Raw genomic sequence first — 6,397 nt, 5'->3', positions numbered from 1 at the left:
ATTTTTTCATATTCCTCAGTATTTTTTTCTTTTTTATGCCTCCGCCACGAAGTGGTGCCGGAGGCATTATGTTTTCGGGTTGTCCGTCCGTCCGTACGTACGTCCGTACGTCCGTACGTCCGTACGTCCGTACGTCTGTACGTCCGTACGTCCGTACGTCCGTACGTCCGTCCGCTTTCGTTTACGCGATAACTTGAGTAATATTTACTGGAATTTTACCAAACTTGGTCCAAGTATAAAGTATGATGGGGCAACGATTTGATAAGATTTTGGGTGAAATCGGCTAAAGGTCAAAGGTCAAAGGTCAAGGTCAAATCATGAAATTGTATACGTTTACGCGATAACTCAAGACTGTATGGAGCAAATTTCACCAAACTGTGTTGGAGGATGATGTATGATGGGACAATTACTTGATTAGTTTTTCAGTGAAATCGGACAGAGGTCAAAGGTCAAAGATCAAGGTCAAATCCTAAAATTTATCTGTTTATGTGATAACTCAAAACTGGATGAAGCAGCTTTCACCAAACTTGGTTCAAGGATGATGTATGATAGGACAATTAGTTAAGTAGATTCTAGTGACATTGACAAGAGGTCAAAGGTCAAAAGGTCAAGGTCAAATGCTAAAAATGTTGCTATTTCCCCCATATCTATGCAATGCCCGCAGTTATTTTCTTGAAACTTAGTGTAGACATGTACTACTGCGTAAGGATTCTCCAGAGAGAGTTTCATGTCATAAGGTCAAAGGTCAAAAGGTCAAAGGTTAGGTGAAAATGTTGCAATATCACTTTTCTCGTAAATGGTTCAATGTATCTTCATGGAGCATGGAACATATGCATGTACTGACTGGCAGGGATTATCTAGGGAATTTAGGGGTCATGGGTCAATAGTCAGGGGTTCAAAGGTCAAGGTCAACTCCTCAAAATGTTACTACTGTATTTCCCTCATACATGCATACTAGTATATGCAATGATTGCATTATTAGTTTTAAAAGTGTTTAATATATGTACATGTATTACTTGATGGAGATTCTCTTGGAAATTTCCAGCCAGAAGGTCGAAGGTCAAAGGTTAAGGGTCAAAGGTCAGGTTTAAATGAAAAAAAATATTTTGTACTGTAATTACACTCTTTCTTCATACCTTGAAAATTATACTCAATGCATAAACTTATAATAAGGTCGGTCAGAAGTCAAGTAAAAATTTTCAATTCCCCAAATATGTGTACCTGCACTCTTTAATAGACAATTATAGCAAACCCAGTTCGTGGAAAGTGAACATTCAAGATATTTCTGACAAACCTGTTTATTTCGATATTTTGCCAGTTATGTGAAACTGTCATCACACATTGTCAAGACATTGTACTATACACCTATTGGGAGAATCATGCATTATGGCGGAGGCATCAGTCGCCGTAGCGACATTTCTAGTTTTTTACTACTCTTTGATGGAAAAATACACCATGCCTAGACCCTAGACCTAGTTGGACAATATGAAATCAGGATATCGGAATACCTCACTCACAAATTTCGAAGCATGGGAGAATGTTGATCACAGACCACCACTGAGATGGCCCCAAGGGGATTCCAAGAAACCCTCCTTTGCTTCCTGCAGCCACAATAACGGGAAAATCCATGCGCAGAGTAATTGATATGATTTCTTTTCTTTCCAAAATGTTATTCACTTCTTTCATTTTCTTATAAACATTGGGTTTTTCTAGCTCCAACAACTCCAATTTCTTTCCAGTGCGTAAATGAAGTTTTATGACAAAACGAGCTAGCTCCATTCTTGTTAAGTTGAGATACTTGTGATTAAAGCTGCTTTAAAAAAAAAAAACCAAAGAAAATAATAAGAAAATACAGGATATTTTTTGAACTTTAACTTCTAGAATATTCCTTGTTATGTCACCAGTGAGGTATAACCGGAAAGGTTTAATTTTGCTCAATCTGATGAAGGACTTACTTTGGAAATAATTCAAAATGGCGCTTAGCTCACTTTGCAATAAAACTCTTCAAGAAATGTCAATCACTACCTTGACATATAAAATGAGCTTAGTATTGTACATGAATTTCAGAGGCAATTTTTAGTCATGGACTTCAGATTGTCTGGACAATAGTCATGTATTGAAACAAGTGGTAAAGGATGCTATACTTCCGTCTTAGAAGTGTTTATGAGGTCATTGGCATGATTATTTACATTGTATGAGTTTAATCTAAAAGTTTTTTGTTTTATTCTATTTATATATATATATATATATATATATATATATATATATATAATTTTTTTTTTTTTTTTGGGGGGGGGGGTAGAATGACCCCTCAGGCCTCATGATGTCCTGATGGAATATGACCTTAAAGATGTGATTTACCTCTTGTTATTGTGATGGTGTTTGTGTAAGTTTGTCATGCAGGGAAGATGCCAGGAGATGGATGTTTCACAACATCATATACAGGTGACTCCCATTATAATAAAGTCCTCCGGAGGGGCAGTTTTCTTTCATTACATCAAAATTTCATAACAACCAAAAGGAAATTTTGCACCATAGACATTAGTGAATATACTTGGGGACCTGAAATTCACTTTGTTATATAATGTAATGTTTGCTGTAATTTAAACGGGAGCCCCCTGTAGTTGTAACTCAGTAATACACGTAACGCAATACTGGCAGAGTAATTAGAGAGCTGTGCTTATGACTTTGGCATCACTTTGTGGTTCAGGACAGTCAATCACACAACCAGGTTTGTTCATTTTTTTTTTTTTTTTTGAACTTTTCATAGAAATAATGTACAGTTTAATAAAGTTCATTAACTACAACTGCTTGTGTGCACATTCATTCATGTGAGTGTCAGAGCCCCATAGATTGTCACACACTATCTTCATATACACCATACACGTACCAACCTGTCTCACGACTGTCTCACGACATTTACTCAATGAATGTAAGTATGGTGGTGAATCAAGGCAACTGAAAAAAAAAAAAGAATCACAAGTAATTAATTTCAGTACACTTTGCTGTACTGACAACATCATGCAGCCTGAGATGCAAATGAAAGTCTGGGAATCACTGCAGCATAAAAGGCTAGAAAGGTCTTTAAATTTTGTTAATGCTGTGAAATGCTTTTACTAAACACAACACAGTACTGTAAAACCACTGATTAAAAATAATCTATGCATTTTTGGTATTATTGCAAATAGAATTTCGAACTTTTACAATTGAAATAACTGATGGACACGGGTAGAATATTCAAAGTATGTTTACACAATTACACAAATGTTCCTCAAACATATGAACAAACGTTTCAACAGTATATTAGTATAGGTAAATATATAATATATCTGTGGGTATTAGAAAATCAATACCGAATCACGTACAGTGGACTCCCATTATCACGAAGTCCTTGGGACCGGCAGTTTTCTTTCGTTATGTCGAAATTTCGTTATAACCGAACAAATAAACAATAAAAATACATACAGCCGATAATAATGCAGCCTTAATTTTTATTTTTTTCGTTGTAACCGGAATTTTGTTACAACCGTGTTCGTTATAACGGGAGTGCACTGTAATAATATAATGCCCACATGACCAGAATTTACCTGCAGCTGTCAGAGGTCAATCATTCGACATGTTGATGATCTACAGGTAGTCAAATGTGGCTTGATCTATATCATAGCGTGTAGCCGTATTCACATATTTTCTTAATTTACCTAGGGGATAGGTAATAATTATGATATTGACTGGCCTTGAGGGAGATACCAGATAAAATATTGCCCGCACTGAAAGAATATTGCCCTCGTCTTCGACTCGGGCAATATCCTTTCAGTTTGGGCAATATTTTCTGGTATCTCCCTCGAGGCCAGTCAATATTATATAAATGTTATACATTGAAAATAATGATATTATGACAATTTCTCAAAAACATACTTCTATATCTTGTACTCTACATGAGCACCGTCATTGAATGATGGCTTTATCAAAACTTGCTGGCAACCATCTTGAGTAGAGATAAGAATTTACCGAACCTTTAATTGTTCTTCACAATACTAAAACAACTTTCACATTCAATACACATACAGTGGACTTCTGCTATAATGAAGTAGTCAAGGCCGGCAATTCTTTTTTTTTTCATGACTGTATAAGCTGTTATTTTCGCGAATTTCGCAAATTCCAGTTGGATCGCGAATTTAACAACATGCGAAATCGTCTCCATGCGCTTTGTTAATACAGCATAAACGTAAGCGTCGGCGTCGATTCGCGAAAACAACATCTCGCGAAAATGTCTATGACCTCGTCATTCGCGAAAATATCTGTACGCGAAAATAACGGCGTATACAGAATATAAACATTTTGTTATAACAGAACAGTAAAGTATACAAAGATATATACATGATGTTTTGGGACCTGAATTTTCCCTTCCTTGTAATGAGAATTTTGTTATAACCTAGTTTGCTGTAACAGGAGTACACTGTACCAATAAACAGTTAACCTCAAGTAAGTGAGTAGCAATCAGTAACAATCACAGGTCCAAAGTACATGCACTGACTTACACAAACACCATCTTGCACACCAGTCAAGTGAACATTGTTACACGTTTTTGTAGAGTTAAAGGACAAGTCCACCTTCATAGACATGTGGATTGAGTGAAGGCAACAATATTAGTAGAACACATCAATGGAAGATTGGGGAAAATCGGACAATCCGTTCAAAAGTTATGAATTTTTAAAGTATCTGCACAGTCACTGCTGGATGAGAAGAGTACTACAATGTGGGATGTCACACACGTACAACAATATAAGGAAAATAAAAGAGCATTTCACCAAACTTTACTTTTTGAATAAAGAGCACATTTCTTCGACTTGTTACTGACATATGTTAAGGGTAATATTACTCCCCCTGCCTTCTGAAAGAGAGAAGTCCAGTGTTCTTTTGTTATGTGAGAAAAATGGAAATATGTTGAATTTTCTTTATTCTTTCTTTATATCATTGTACACATGTGACATTACAAGCTATAGTAGTCTTCTCATCCAGCTGTGACTGAGCAGAAACTTCAAAAATTCATAACTTTTGAACGGACTGTCAGATTTTCCTCAAACTGTCACTGACGTGTTCTACTATTATTGCTGCATTCACTCAACCCACATGTCTTTGAGGGTGAACTTGTCCTTTAAAGTACCCTGAAATCCCTTTTGCTGGTGAACAGATGTACGATGGCTTGATGGAATCAAATTCACTGCTGATCTCATAAACTCTTTGGTCTTTGCTCATTTGTACACTTCATATGGTTTTCTTTATGACAGACACTCGCTGAAATAAGGAGAGAGGCAAATTCCGCCCTGAGTCAGTAAGTACAAGTATTCATGGGCCTACCAGTATTAGTATAAATACATTTGTACTGTGTTTCTTAAAGGCCTACTCTGAACACGTAATCGAATCACTTCGACCACAAATGCTCTCCTGGTCAACTGTGTAAACCATCATTACCACTGCTATTGGCGAGTTGTTGACTTCAATGTCGACTTCCACAAAGTTTACTGATGAGAGGTACTGCATGTGTACATACAATGTAATTCTGGACACAATTATACTACAGTTGTAATATCAGGCAATGGCTTGTGCAGGTACTGGCAAAACAATCTAATGAATCAGTTTATTACAACTGACTGACTGCTAATCATTCATTGCACATTATTCTATAAGTTTTGGCATTTTTGACATATAACAAGAGACATGAAATGATAGGGCAATATGCCAAGGACTCAATGATAGCTATAGGAGAGCATAAGATTCATGTATGGATATCTAATCAAAGAAAACCTGTAGCGGTCAGTTATATGATACTTTCTTGGTTTGATTTGTTGAAGGCAACTGAACTAGACCATATAACGTCACCTTATTTTATTTATTTATTTACTTTTTACAATAATTTAAAAAAAATATATATCATGTATAAATGCCCAAATCCTTCTCCCTTCTTTTATACAAGATTACATAATTCTTTCTAAAGTTGTGCTCAAGAAGACATTTTATAATACTCTATGTGATGTTTTTACTCTTCATCTTCACGGAAGACACAATTCTGAAAAAAAGCACCACATCTAAAAGTTTTTCTATGCACAAGAACATTTGGCCCAAACTCAAAATATACAAGAATGTATTTGCTACATAATGGTAAATTTGGAAATGACATTTCCCTCTAATACTATAGTATATCCGTACAGAAGGGCTGATTTCATCAGGATCACACATACATGCAAATTTTGAAAAAGTACAGCAATTCACTTTGATTTCTCAAAGCCTGGTAGGCTTCATCGTTTTTATGACTGTAAAGGCAAGATGGAGTCACTATTTAGGTTCATTTATCATTGCCAAATGTGGCTCATTTACACAGATATAACCTTTACAGGAG

The sequence above is a fragment of the Diadema setosum genome, chromosome 14 (assembly GCF_964275005.1).
Source record: "Diadema setosum chromosome 14, eeDiaSeto1, whole genome shotgun sequence".
Lineage (NCBI taxonomy): Eukaryota > Metazoa > Echinodermata > Echinoidea > Diadematoida > Diadematidae > Diadema > Diadema setosum.
The sequence above is the reverse complement of the archived record's forward strand: the minus strand, read 5'-3'. Positions refer to the sequence as shown.